Here is a 15,394-nt window from a genome sequence, read left to right on the forward strand (position 1 = left end):
TCAGCCACAACATTCGTTTTACCTGGCCTATATACAAATTTTGGAGAAAACTCCTCAATTAAAGCATGCCATCTTTTCATTTTAGAATTCGGGTTGCGCGTAGATAATGCAAATGTTAACGGTTGATGATCCGTGTGAATTTCAAGATTAGTTACTCCATAAAGATAATTACGAAGATTCTTCAGTGCCCATACAATCGCAAACAACTCTTTTTCATTTGTAGCATAATTTCTTTCTGTCTTATTAAGAGTTTTGGAAACAAAAGTAATGGGTTTATTTTCTTGAGAAAGGACTACGCCTATTGCAACATTCGATGCGTCAGTAGTTAACACAAACTTTTTTGAATAATCTGGTTGCGTCAATTCCATTGCTGATGCTAAACTTTTCTTTAGCTTTTTAAAAGAAGATATCCCTGCTTCATCAATTTTCACTAATACCTTTTTTGACATATTTTCTGCCATTTTCTGCGGATAAGTATTTTGTCAATGGCTTTGCAATCGTTGCATAATCTTTAATGAATTTCCGGTAATAACCGGTAACACCTAAAAACCCCCTTAATTCCCGTAAACTTTTGGGTAGCGGGTAATTAAGCATTAATTCAATTTTATTTGGATCTGTTTTAATTGTATTTTGAGCTATAATGTAACCCAAAAATTCTATTTCAGTTCTGAAAAATTTAGATTTTTCAAGAGAAATTTTCATATTAGCGCTTCTTAATATTTCAATTATCATTTGCAAATCCTTCATATGTTGCTCTAAACTTCCTGAAAAAATTATTATATCATCCATATATACATGACATGTTTTTCCTATTTGATCACGCAATATATTGTCCATTGCTCTTTGAAATATTCTGGGAGCATTTTTTAGACCGAAAGGCATTCTTAAAAATTCATATTTTCCGTTATTAACGGAAAAAGCTGTTTTTTCTATGTCATTTTCCGACATTAAAATCTGGTGAAAACCTGACTCCAAATCAATGCTTGAAAAGTATCTTGATTTCCCTAAATTTGACAAAATTATATTCGTATCCGGGATGGGATAGCGATCGGGAATAGTATGAGCATTCAATTTTTTGTAATCTATCACCATTCTAAATTTTGGTGAACCGTCGTCGTTAGTACCTTTTTTTGATACCACCCAAATGGGTGAATTATAAGGACTTTTACTAGGCCTTACAATATTTTCATTCAATAATCTTCCAATTTCTTTATTTACGAAAGAATTCACAGACAGAGGATATGGGTACTGTGTACTCCATATCGGCTTTTCATTTTCTGTTCGTATTTCCGCTCTTACATCTGTTCTAAACGGAAAACTTGTATCAATATTTGCGTGTTTTTCCACTATTCTCTGCTTTATTAAAATTCTAAATTCCTCAAGGTTTTTACCCTGATTTCTCCTTTCTGGAGTTTTATAAGCTCTTACTAAGTGAGAGTCTTCACTGTTTTCATCAAAACTTTCATTGACTGCCTGATCTGAACCTTTTTCAGTTTTCATGGAATAGTTATCCCTTATATTACCTGAATATTCATCAGCTATTGCTTTAGGATCTTCAGGTGCCAAAGACAAACATTTATATGGCATACTTTTACCGGTAAATTCCTCGGTATATGCTGTAGAAATTTTCTGATCCACAGTGTTTATTTTATAATTAATTTTTTTATTATTTTTTCTTTTTTTATTGCCGGTATTTTCTTCGGCGGGCGCCTTAGGATCCTTTTGTCCCAAGGGGTTAAAATTTACTTTTTTCTCATTTTTATTTTCATACTTTTCTTTTTTGTTGCAGGTACTATCATCTGCTGGCGCCTTAGGACCTTTTTGTCCCAAGGGGTTAACATTTTCTTTTTTCTCTGAGTTTACTCTTTCTTTATGGATGTTAATATTCATACTTTCATCCACCTTTTCGTTCTCATATTTTGTTTTGTAAATTATTTTGTTGCTACGTATATCGATACGTGCTTCTATTTTCTTTAAAAAATTATATCCTAAAAGGATGTCCGAATCCAAATTATCTATTTCATAGAATACTTGTCGAACTCCGAATAAATTTATTATATGGTAATATTTTATAATAGAATAACCATTTACAGTTCTCACTCTTTTATAAATGGCTAATTCATTTCTATTTTGATATACTCCCTGCTTAATATAACAAGAAGTTGCTCCGGTATCTACCAGTGCTTTCAATCCTTTATTGAGTTTTTTATCATAAACTATGATGTAGGGGAGGTCGTTCCCCTTTTCCCTAAAAAATGTTCTTCATTTAAATTGTTTATTTTAGGAGTTTTTCCTTGCGGTCGAAAGCTATTATTACTTTTTCTTCGTCTCTTGAAGCCTTGCATATGTTGGTTCTGAGGCACTGAACTTTGTTGAGTAGTATTTAACCCATTGCCTGAACTACTTGTCTGGGGTTTGTTATTCTGATTAAAATATCTGCCACCTTGTTGACCAAAAGGGTTGTAATTCTTATTGTTTGTCCTGGAGACAGATGGATCTACGTCCATTGGTTCTGGTTTTGGTACGTTATTCCTTGTTGGGAACCTCAAATTATTATTGGGATAATTTGTTGTCCTAGCTCTGCTTCTTTCATTTGCAAAATTTTTAGCAAATAATGCCCTTTGGTTGTTTGATTCTAGTTCCTGTGCTTTTGCCAAAGCATCAGGCAAATCCTGAGGATTGAGAGAAAATATTATGTCTCTTAAAGGTGCATTGAGACCAGTTAATATACAAATATTCTTAAGGCATGATCCCTATTCTTTTTATTAAGTTCTTTGGCTATATCGGATGAGCTACTATGAGTCATTATTGTTTTATTTATGAGTAAGGTCAATTTTCTATTGACCAAATTATAATACTCGACAACTGTCATTGATCCCTGGCGTAAGACACTCAGTTCCTGTTCTATAATGTGTATCGGCCGTTTGTCTGAATAAGCAAAATCTAATCGCGCAATTATTGCATCAAAATTAAACACCGCACCATGATTGGTGAGCGTGTCATTCGCATCTTGTGTGATCTTGTTTCGCAAAATAGTAAGGGCTGCAAAGTATCTTCTACTTTTCCTTATATACAGGCTCATAGCATTATGTGCTGCCTCCCTCCAACTAACGTAAGAATTTAATTTCCCTGAAAAATCTGGAAGGGATTTAACAACATCAAGAGATTCTTGGCACTGTATATTTTCGTCAATAGACTCAGTCACATAATCCGTCACCCTACGAGTATCTATCTCAACTTGAGATCGTAATCGTTCAACTTCCTGCCTTAAATTTATTGTGCTCTCCGCAATCAATCTTGTAATTAAATCAACTGTTAAGTCAGCCATTTTTATATCTTATTCTTTTGTTCACTTTTCTTAAAATTTTTCTTAAATAATATAGGGCACTTTTCAATTTTATGATCCCCACTACATTAAATCAACTGTTAAATCAGCCATTCCTATATTTTATTATTTTGAATACTTTTTATTCTTTTGTTCACTTTTCTTAAAATTTTTCTTAAATAATATAGGGCACTTTTCAATTTTATGATCCCCACTACAATATTCACAATATAATAATTTTGAATATTTTATTTCACTAGGAGTATTCCCCATTTACTTATTATATGTATATGGTATAACTTACATACATATATCATTTTTTATCTTCGGTGCATTTGTGTCTCCTCTTCTGCGAAGAACGTGCTGCGCCAGGAAAATGCTCGCTACAAGGAGCGCTGCCAAATCGGGCAAAAATGTCTTGTCGTTTCTATCACGGGGAGTTGCTGCAAAAGCTGCAAGCCAAGCCGCTGCTGGTGTTAATGGCAAAATTGTTGCTGTTATTGTTCTTTGCTATTGAGTCGCTGTTGGTAACTTCGCTGAAGCTGCTTAGTTGAACCGGAGCTCGATGCCTGCACTGCGATCACTTTTAAACGCTCTGTAAGTGGAGAACAAGGCCCTTTACGTTGGGCGCCAATTATGTTTTTCCTTACTGGAATAACATTTTTTTAAAACAGACGTGCTTCAGTTGAAGACGGAGTAAAAACTAAACTTTATTCTATAAATTCCCTTATTTATATCTTTACAATTTGTTTACTTAAATCTATGTGTTTCACAATGATGGTTTGGCATTGCCAATTTGTTTACTTAAATCTATGTATTTCACAATGATGGTTTGGCATTGCATCAGCCTGGTCAAAGAAGATATCAATTTCATTTTCAATTAATTTTTATTACGCAGCAGCATAATGCTGAGCTGGCGGATTTGTAAGATGCAAAATATGTTTTCTCAATTGTGTTTACATTTAGCATTGTAATGGGGTAAGTGGTCTGCCGTTAACTTGCATACAAACTGCCATAGACATACTTACATATGAGGCTGCATGCATATGTACGGAGCCGCGGCCAATCGACTTGACAAAAATTCAAGATTTACCAAATATTGGCAAATAATTCATCGCGAAATATTCCAATATTGACTATTTTCGAATTGACGGGAAAATTGTCATATGGGCATATGAGCATATGAGCTCGAACTTAGTGTTATAGAATATTTTGGATTTTTCAGCGTCGTTGCGACTAAAAAAATCATGACCGCTACGACTGCGCCTATGAATGTATTTTGTTCTTGTAGTCGCTAGGCTTATAATTTTAGCTTTGGAAACATACGCGTGCAGAGGCATAAAGCCAGTGCTTTGTGTGTGCTCTGTAGTTTTGCTGGGAGTCGAGAATGTATGTATATGTATGTAGGGGCATACATATAATAGGGCATCAAGTGTGCATACTTGAATACATACATGAGAATTGCCTTTGCATTTGTTAGACAGGAATTCGGTCACAACAATATGCCAATACGTGAGGTAGGTCATGGTTGCTTCAGTACATTGAACTTTTGCTTAATTGTTTCTTACATGTTATATATACACATACAAATGTATGTAATAAGAAACAGTTTAAACAGATTTTGTTACTGACCAAATAAACATACTTACGGTAACATACGAATATCCTTTCTTCTTATTCTTTTATTTATTTTGAATATCAAAACTTGTATACAAACCATGCTTGTATACCTCCTGCAATAGGATGTGGATGAAAAATTACAGAACAGAAATAAAAACGTATTCAAATGCCTTGCAAAATGCTATCGGTCAATTTTATTTCAAACAAATGTATAACAATGCCTATTTTCTTTTTGTCCTAAAATAACAAATCTTCTTCTTAATTGGCGCGATAACCGCTTACGCGATTTTGGCCGAGTTTAACAAAGCGCGCCAGTCGTTTCTTTCTCGTGCTAACCGGCGCCAATTGGACACACCAAGTGAAGCCAAGTTCTTCTCCACCTGATCTTTCCAACGCAGAGGAGGCCTTCCTCTTCCTCTACTACCACCAGCTGGTACCGCATCGAATACTTTCAAAGCCGGAGCGTTTGTATCCATTCGGTCGACATGACCCAGCCAACGTAGCCGCTGGATCTTTATTCGCTGCGCTATGTCTATGTCGTCGTAAAGCTCATACAGCTCATCGTTCCATCGTCTGCGATATTCGCCGTTGCCAACGTGCAAAGGTCCAAAAATCTTACGCAGAATCTTTCTCTCAAACACTCCAAGCGTCGCTTCATCGGATGTTGTCATCGTCCAAGCTTCTGCGCCATACGTCAGGACGGGCATGATGAGAGTCTTGTAGAGTGTTAGTTTTGTTCGACGAGAGAGGACTTTACTGCTCAGTTGCCTACTTAGTCCAAAGTAGCACTTGTTGGCAAGAGAGATTCTACGTTGGATTTCAAGGCTGACATTGTTATCGGTGTTAATGCTGGTTCCTAAACAAACGAAGTCTTTTACAACCTCGAAATTATAACTGTCTACAGTGACGTGGGAGCCGATACGCGAGTGCGCCGACTGTTTGTTTGAAGACAGGAGGTACTTCGTTTTGTCCTCGTTCACCACCAAACCCATTCGCTTTGCCTCTTTATCCAGTTTGGAGAAGGCAGAACTAACAGCGCGGTTGTTAAGGCCGATGATATCGATATCATCGGCATACGCCAATAATTGTACGCTCTTATAAAATATTGTGCCTGAGCGATTAAGTTCTGCGGCTCGTACGATGCTCTCCAGCATCAGGTTAAAGAAGTCACACGACAGCGAGTCACCCTGTCTGAAACCTCGTTTGGTATCAAACGGCTCGGAGAGGTCCTTCCCAATTCTGATGGCGCTACTGGTGTTGAGCAACGTCATCTTACATAGCCGTATTAGTTTTGCGGGGATACCAAATTCAGACATCGCGGCATACAGGTAACTCCTTTGCGTACTGTCGAATGCAGCTTTGAAGTCAACGAAAAGGTGGTGTGTGTCGATTCTCCTTTCATGGGTCTTTTCCAAGATTTGGCGTATTGAGAATATTTGGTCGATGGTAGACTTTCCAGGTCTGAAGCCACACTGATAAGGTCCAATCAGTTGGTTGACGGTGGGCTTCAGCCTTTCACACAATACGCTCGCTAGAACCTTATAGGCGATATTTAGAAGACTAATCCCGCGGTAATTGGCACAAATTGCAGGGTCGCCCTTCTTATGGATTGGGCAGAGCACACTTAAATTCCAATCGGCAGGCATGCTTTCATCCGACCATATTTTGCATAGGAGCTGATGCATGCACCTTACCAGCTCCTCGCCGCCATGTTTGAATAGCTCAGCCGGCAGTCCGTCGGCGCCCGCGGCTTTGTTTTTCTTTAGCCGTGATATTGCTATTCTCACCTCGTCATGGTCGGGTAACGGAACTACAATTCCGTCGTCATCGATTGGGGTATCGGGATCTTCACATTCTCTACGACATGCGCAGCTGTCACTGTTTAACAGGTTCGAGAAGTGTTCCCTCCATAATTTAAGATTGCTCTGTACGTCAGTCACCAGATCGTCGTCTTTGTTCTTACAGGAAAACGCCCCGGTCTTAAAACCTTCTCTAAGCCGCCGAACTTTCTGGTAGAATTTTCGGGCGTTGTTCCTATTGGCCAGCATCTCAAGCTCCTCGCACTCACGTATTTCGGCCTCTCGTTTCTTCTGTCGGATAATACGTCTCTCTTCCTTTTTCAGCTTTCTGTAGCGATCCCACATGGCTCGCGTTGCGCCCGATCGCAGCGTAGCTCTGTAGGCGGCATCCTTTCTTTCTGCGGCAGCATGACATTCCTCGTCGTACCAATTGTTTTTTCGGGCTCGCCGGAATCCGATTTCTTCTTCGGCGGCGGTACGTAGGGAACGAGAAATGTTGCTCCATTGCTCGTGCATGCCGGTTTGTTGGGAAGTGCTCTCTGAGAGCAGGAGTGAGAGTCGAGTGGCGAATCTTCTGGCTGTCTGTTGTGATTGCAGCTTTTCGATGTCGAACATTCTTTGCGTAGGTAGATGTACGTTTTTTGCTGCACAGAGGCGTGTGCGCAGTTTGGCTGCAACAAGGTAATAATCCGAGTCAATGTTGGGTCCTCGGATCGTACGTACATCTAATACACTAGAAGCGTGTCTTCCATCTATCACAACATGATCGATCTGGTTTCGCGTTTTTCGATCAGGGGACAGCCAGGTAGATTGGTGGATTTTTTTATGCTGGAATCTGGTGCTGCAGACTACCATGTTTCGGGCCCCGGCGAAGTTGATCAGCCTCTGTCCGTTACCGGATGTTTCGTTGTGCAGGCTGAATTTTCCGACTGTGGGACCAAAAATTCCTTCCTTGCCCACCCTGGCGTTGAAGTCGCCAAGCACGATTTTTATGTCGTGGCGGGGGCAGTGCTCATAGGAACGTTCCAAGCGCTCATAGAAGGAATCTTTGGTCGCATCGTCCTTCTCTTCCGTCGGGGCGTGGGCGCAAATAAGCGATATGTTAAAAAAACGTGCTTTGATGCGGATTATTGCGAGACGTTCGTCCACCGGAGTGAACGACAGTACTTGGTGACGAAGTCTCTCTCCCACAACAAATCCGACACCGAATTTGCGCTCCTTTACATGGCAGCTGTAGTAGACGTCGCAAGGTCCTATGGTTTTCTTGCCTTGCCCCGTCCATCGCATCTCTTGGATGGCAGTGATGTCAGCCTTTGCTCTTACGGAGACATCAACCAGCCGGGCAGAGGCACCTTCCCCATTAAGGGACCGGACATTCCAGGTGCATGCCCTCAAATCATAATCCTTAGATCGTTTGCAGGGGTCGTCATCAGTGTTGGAAGTTCTCATCCGAGGCTTTGTTGCTGTTTTCATTGGGAGGGATTTTTGAGTGGTGGGTCCCAAACCCAGCGCACAACCAGCTATGCTGGGATGCTTCGCCTTCTCACGTTAGCTCACTCCCGAACGGGTGTTCGAAAGCTAACCAGAGGATACGTGGGCTAATCCCGGACGTTGTGAGCTGCTTGAACCATATGTAGAAGAATCGTCCTGGCCACTCCCAAGTGAATGGCGATCAGTAACTTTCCCCACTTGCGTGGACTTCTACACATGGAACCAAACAAATCACAAATATATATAGTATATGCAAATACATACGTTTCTTTGAAGTTTTCTTTTATTTATTTTAAATTTCAAAGTTTTATACTATCTATAAAATGCATACATATATTACTCCATGCAATAAATGTAAATTGAAAAAAATTTCGTTTGCAAAGGAACAAATTAATGCATATTCAAATGTAAATATGATAAGGCGGTGCGTCGTGAAATAGGCCATTGTTGCTCCAGTGCGTGTGCACGTATCTAACTCTATAAGAATTGAAGATTCAATTGAACTTTTGCACAAACATAACAAACATATATTGATACATGCATATATGTATGTACATCAATATACCACACACTTGAATGAATTCTTGTCTAAAATTAATTTCGACTCGAAAAATTAGTACAAATTTTCATCAAATTTGTGTTTGTACGTTTTATACTGTATTTTGTTTAAATTCGTCTTTTTAGATTAAATCAACAAACAAAAAGTGATGAATGTTGGCGCATAATTTCATAATTGTATTTGTTTAAAAATATAAAGTGAATAAAAATACGTTTCTCAAGGGAACATAGAAATGCACAAGCAAATTCCTTGCAAAATTCCGTCGGCATTCGTCAGTTTGATTTCATACAGAAACCAAAAACTGAGCGGAGCCAATGTACTTGTACATAATTCACTGTAATCAGCTCTGTTAAGAACTTCCCCGCTGTCTCGCTTGAGCGAGGTGAAAAAGTCTTGGCGGTCAGACTTCATTTTTGACAATTCACACTATTCGTAGCTCGTGAGAATTCTCTATACATTAACGTTCTCTGAGCAGTATTTGGAGTATCTGTCTGTGGAGCTAAGGTACTGCATGTTATTAATATGGAATACGTCCATCTGTATATATACATATATATATGTATTCCCCTACTTGTGATGGTATTGGAGTTTTTCCAATAGGTTGTTTATTTGGTTGTCTCTCGTATTTGTGCTGTAGACATATTATATTTCACAATCTACGGCTTCTTTGCCGCACATCTCTTTAATATTGGGCCAGCAATGGTTTAATAGTATTTCTTGCATGTTATGTTTATAGTTCCTATGTGCTCGTTTATGTGTCTGTGTAACGACTTCCCTTTGTTCGTTTAAAGAAATTACGTCATTTAACTGATTTTGGGCTAGCACCAGGGCACAACTTGGGAAGGTGGAAATAATTTCTTGTTTTAGGTGAAATAGTATTTCCTCTTCTATTTTTATCGCATTCACAACTTTTGGACTGGTTATGTCTTTAAGTTTAGACAGTAAGTCCGGTGTATCTTTAAAAAATATTGTGTGTCTAAATTGACCGGGAAATGTTGTTTGATTAATAACTTCATTCTTTTCGTTATCTTGTAAAATAATTATTTGATTTTTGAAAGAGTTTAGTGATTGTTTAACTTTTTTTATAGTCTCAATAGGAGAACTTTGTTGTGAGTGTTCTGAACAGTTTGTTGTGTTATTGATTTGCTGCCGTGAAAGTGCATCTGCAACAACATTCTGCTGGCCAGGTTTATAAACAAGTTTGGCACCGTATTCTTCAATTAGATTCTTCCAACGTTTTAATTTCGCATTTGGATTTTTTTCAGAAATCGAAAATATTAGTGATTGGTGATCCGTGTAAATTGTTAAGTTTGCTACACCGTACAAATAGTTTCTAAGTTTTTGTAAGGACCAACCAATTGCTAGTAGTTCTTTCTCATTTGTACTACAGTTTTGTTCTGTTTCATTGAGTGTGCGTGAAATGAATGCAATCGGGTGGCGATTTCGAGATAAAACTGTCCCGATAGCGAAATTGCTAGCATCGGTTGTTAAACTATTGTAATTGGTTTGGAAAACTTGCTCTTGTAAGGCGTTTTTTATCTTTTCCAAGGCTTATACTGCTCCTATGTCTAATTATTTGGTACTTTAGCACTTTGATTTTTCGATACCATTCCTAATTCCACTCTGAAATGAATTGTTAGAGGCTTCATGATTTTGGCAAAATCTTTAATGAACTTCCTATAATAACTAATCCTATAAGTCCTAAGTAAGATCATAATTCGTTTAATTTCTTTTTTGTGGGTAGTTTTTTATAGTTTCGATCTTTTTTGGATCTACTCTGATTTTATTGTATTTTATAATATGTCCTAGGTGTTCAATTGAATCCTGGAAAAAAATTTGACTTTTCGTCAGAAATTTTCATGTTTGCATTATGAAGTGCGTTAATTATTATCCGGATGTGTTACATATGTTCTTCTGGTGTAGCTGAATAAATTACACGTCATCAATATAAACATACGTAAACTTCCCGATATATTCTCAAAGAATGTCGTCAACGTATCGTTGAAATATAGAGGGTGCATTCTTTAATCCGAATGGCATTCTGATAAATTCATACTTTGCGCCGTTGACAGAGAATGCTGTCTTTTCTCGATCACATTCTTTAATTAATATCTGATGAAACCCTGATTCTAACTCTATTGAGGAAAAACCTTTGCTTTTCCGAGATTTTGTATTGTGGTATTAATATCTGGAATTGGATATCTGTCAGTAATCGTATGAGAATTTATTTTTTGGAAGTCAACAACCATTCTTCGTTTGGGCTTGCCTTGGTCATCGGTGACCTTTTGTGGTACAGTCCATATAGGAGAATTATATGGGCTTTTGCTTGGCTGTATAATACCTTCAATTAAAAGCTTCTCAATTTCTTTCCTGACAAAGTCATGATCAAACATGGGATATGGATATTGTTTTGTCCATATGGGGTCTTCAGATTCAGCTGTGATAGCTGCTTGTATTGTGGTTGTAAAGGGCAGTGTTCCACTAGCATTGTTATTTCTATTCATTAGCTCTTCCACCTTATCTTTAATTTTTTCATTATTTATTGTATGATTAATCTTTGGTTTTACTTCTAAGGTCTTATTTTTTTGATACTTCAAACTATAGTCAAAAAACTAATTTCTGCCTTTATTTGGCGTAATCCCTGTTCTCCGAGTATCATGTCAAAGTCGTTTAACTCCTTAATTTCAAAGAAGGTTAAATGATGCCCGTACATCGTTATTATATTTTTTAAATCTATAATTGAGTAACCATGTAACGTTTTTGTTTTAAATGGTTTCATTTTAATTGATTTTCCTACGCTACAATTCATATTTATGTAATTGTTAGTGGAACCAGTGCCGACTAAGAAGGTAACGGGTGTGCCGGTTAGGCCGCATTTTGTTTGTAAGCAAGGCAGCCCATTTACCCGTCTTAAAAAAGTACTGCCTGTTTCATATTATTTTGGCTTGTAATTGAACCAGTTGTTGCTCCATTTTTGTTGATTTTTCAAAATTCCTGCAGTCGTCGTAAGTTTTTTGTTTTTTTCCTTCCCTTATTTTTCGTAGAGTATCCAATTTTTGTGACCATAAGGTGGTGGATAGGGTACGCCACAGTTATCTTCTGTGGTCAAGTAGGTCATAGCCTTGGTAAAAGCCTACTCGCGAACCAGCCTAGTTCTCGTCAACCAACAACAATGCCCCCTACCAACATGCTGTGCAGTGTTACTGCACGCGTGCCGTAACTGCCATAATTGCTGGCAGTGACCCATATCCACTTCGGTGGATGGCGAGAAGCCACTCGTATTAGTAGGTCATGTCTCTGCTAATACGAATGGAATAAACATGGACTCACGGGGAGAAGGCCACTTCCTTATATCAAAGGCTACCAATCCAAGGTGGAACAGCACACGCCGAGGGATGCATGGCTTAGGGTGAGCTAAGTCGCTAGTATGCGGACTCTGGGGCACCTGTCGCACCCCAGTTTCAATTCGACTTACCACGGCATAGGGCTCTGGCGTGGCGACCCCCATTATTTCCCTATCTAAATCCCAGGTCACGACTGCTGGCACGTCAGCTGAGTGGCCGCACCACAAAATAATGTATAAAACAACAAACAAAAAACAAACAACACAACAAACTCCTTCCCGACGCGGAAGACCTCTTGGCTCTACCAAACTTATGGCGGGGTCAAAACCACCCCTTCGGTGTCGAAAGTGCTCGCTAAGAGCAAAACCGCCAAAGAGACACCACCGTATTCCCTTGAGGCTTCTACTTCCTCAAAAACCGACTCGGTTGCGGAGAACCAATTGATCACCAAATCTGTTTTGCCAGAAACTGGGAAAACAAGTCGGACAGAAGTCTCCAGAAAACCCATCCCTCCTCATCTCCGTCGATACAGAGATCGAAGACGCGCCACTTTCCTTATGGAAAAGCTCGTCAAAACCCCTGAGGAGGGGCTGTCCGACCAACAAAAGTCAACTCTCGATTGAGCCCGGGAGTTCCTTCGGAAGTATGAGGCGTCCAGAGAAAAACCGAGTGCAGCTAAGCGGCAGCGGTCTTCAGAGGATCCTCCTAGTTCCAACGACCCCAAGAAGCATAAAACTTCCTCTGAGGTCAAATTACGCAAGTTCTGCGAAGTTGCCAGAGATAGTCTGGTCATGGCGGCGGTGGATAAGAGCCCCCCCTGGCGGTTTCATCTCTCCATCAAACTGGAAGATTGTGGAGAGAAAACTTCAGTTGGGCTACCTGGACGTTCTGAAACAGAACCCAGGGCCCCCTCTTTTCTGCTCTGACGCGGGTTGGTTCCAAGCAAGGGTCAAGTTGATCGCGTGCTCAGATCAACGCTCTGTCAGCCTGTACGGTATGGCCCTCGACCGACTCGGCGAGGTATGGCCCGGAGCGAATCTCCAACTAATCAAGGAGAGCGAAATTCCCTACAAACCTCGCGGCAGAGCAAGAATACCTGTAGAGCCATCCGATCCGGAAACCATCCTGGAGCGACTGAAGATCGGAAACCCAAACCTACCCACCGAAAACTGGAGGGTAGTTAAGGTGGAAGAGCCTTCAGGAAACTCCAGACATGTCACGCTGCTCCTGGACCAGGAAAGCGTTAAAGCACTGGACGATTGCAAGGGGATTGTGGCATTCGGGTTCACTACCACTACCTATCAGCCGAAAAATCTCCTCGCACCCAGCGAAGAGAGTACGGCGGCCCCCGAGATGGATGTCGATAAGCTTCTCTCACAAGCTTCGACGATTGAGTCCGACTCGAAATCAAACAGCGAACTTGTGGGAAACTTATTCAACATCCAACTCGAGGACGAGGATAGACTTTTAGATAGCGGTGATGACGCGAACGCCACAGTCATTGAATGCTCATCTAACGGTGCAGCAGATTAAGATTATATGCCCTACGACGCAGCGGAGGCGCCTCCTCCTGAAGCAGTGAGAAGGCTCGTCAATACCGCGCATCTGAACCAGAAACGCATAATTATTGGAGCAGACGCTAATGCACATAATATTGTTTGGGGCAGTACAAACAACAACACACGAGGTGAGCAACTCTTTGATTATATTCTAGCGAATAAGCTTGATATATGTAATAGAGGTGATGTCCCTACGTTTCTTAACTCGTCTAGAAGAGAGGTACTCGATATTACTCTTGCTAGCGAATCATGTACACAACTGGTGCAGGACTGGAGCGTTGATAAACAACACTCTTTTTCCGACCACCAATATATAACATTCACTTTAAAAGCCGAAACGGCAAAACCCATGAAGTACCTTAACAAAAAACGTATGAATTGGATCAAATATAAAGAACATCCTGCCAATGGACTTCCTGATATCAGGCAGTTTGAAATTAAAAACGATATCGAAAACGCTGTCAACATGATAACGAAGACGTGTCAAAGCGCAGCACAGGAGGTAAGAATAAACCTTTTTGGTGGACTCCAGAAATCTCAGAACTTCGCAATCGAACTCGGAACTCTTTAACCAATCTAAAATAACAGACGAATGGGAAGAATATCGGCAATGTCTCAAAGACTTTAAGAAAGCTGTCAGAAGTGCAAAACGCACATCCTGGCGATCATACACTCAAGAATTAGAGAACTCTTCAGAAGTAACCAGACTACGCAAGATTCTTGCATCAAACCCAGTCTCTCCCAGTTTTATCATGACTCAAGATGGAACTTGGACTACTTCAACTGACCACACTCTTAGAATACTTCTAGAATCTCACTTTCCAGGCTGTGTTGCCAACTTACCTGCACTTCCCAGCACTCTTCAGAGTAATTATGGGAATAGATCAGATCTAATCAGCTCTAATAGCATCTCTACAGCAATACTAAGTTTTAAAAAATTTAAATCACCAGGTCCTGACAACATCATTCCAGCAGAACTTCAAGAAGGACTGGAAATTCTACTGCCTTGGTTAACAAGGATCTTTAACAAGTGTTTAAATCTCTCCTACCTTCCGACAATTTGGAAGAAATCGAAGGTTGTATTCATTCCGAAAACGGGGAAGCCTTCACACTGTAAACCAAACGACTTCAGGCCCATTAGCCTAACCTCTTTTTGCTTAAAGGCTTTTGAAAAAGTCTTTGATGAGCAAATCAAAACCCAACTTGATACTAAGTTGATCTCTGAGGCACAACATGCCTACACTAAAGGGAAATTGACTGAAACGGCACTTCATTCACTGGTGCAAACAGTGGAAACTTCCCTTCACAATAAAAAGTACTCTCTTGTCGCATTTATGGACATAGAAGGTGCTTTTAATAATATTGAACCCAACGCTGTTTTGTCTGAAATTGCCAAATTGGGTATCAATTACTCCATCCGAAAGATGATCGAACAAATGCTCCAAAGCAGAATAATCACTTCAGAGCTTGGGTTAAGCCGCATGAGAATGTACGCCGTCAAAGGCACTCCTCAAGGCGGTGTACTTTCACCCCTTCTCTGGAAAACTGTTTGCTTCGAAATCTCGAAAAAGCAGGCTGCAAGGTTGTAGCCTATGCAGATGATATTGCTCTCTGCGTGTCAGGCAAACACCTGAATACCCTCACTGAGCTCATGCAACGCTCAATCAATATTCTGTCAAAATGGTGCACCGAATGCG

This window comes from Anastrepha obliqua, chromosome 6 (genome assembly GCF_027943255.1).
Source record: "Anastrepha obliqua isolate idAnaObli1 chromosome 6, idAnaObli1_1.0, whole genome shotgun sequence".
NCBI lineage: Eukaryota > Metazoa > Arthropoda > Insecta > Diptera > Tephritidae > Anastrepha > Anastrepha obliqua.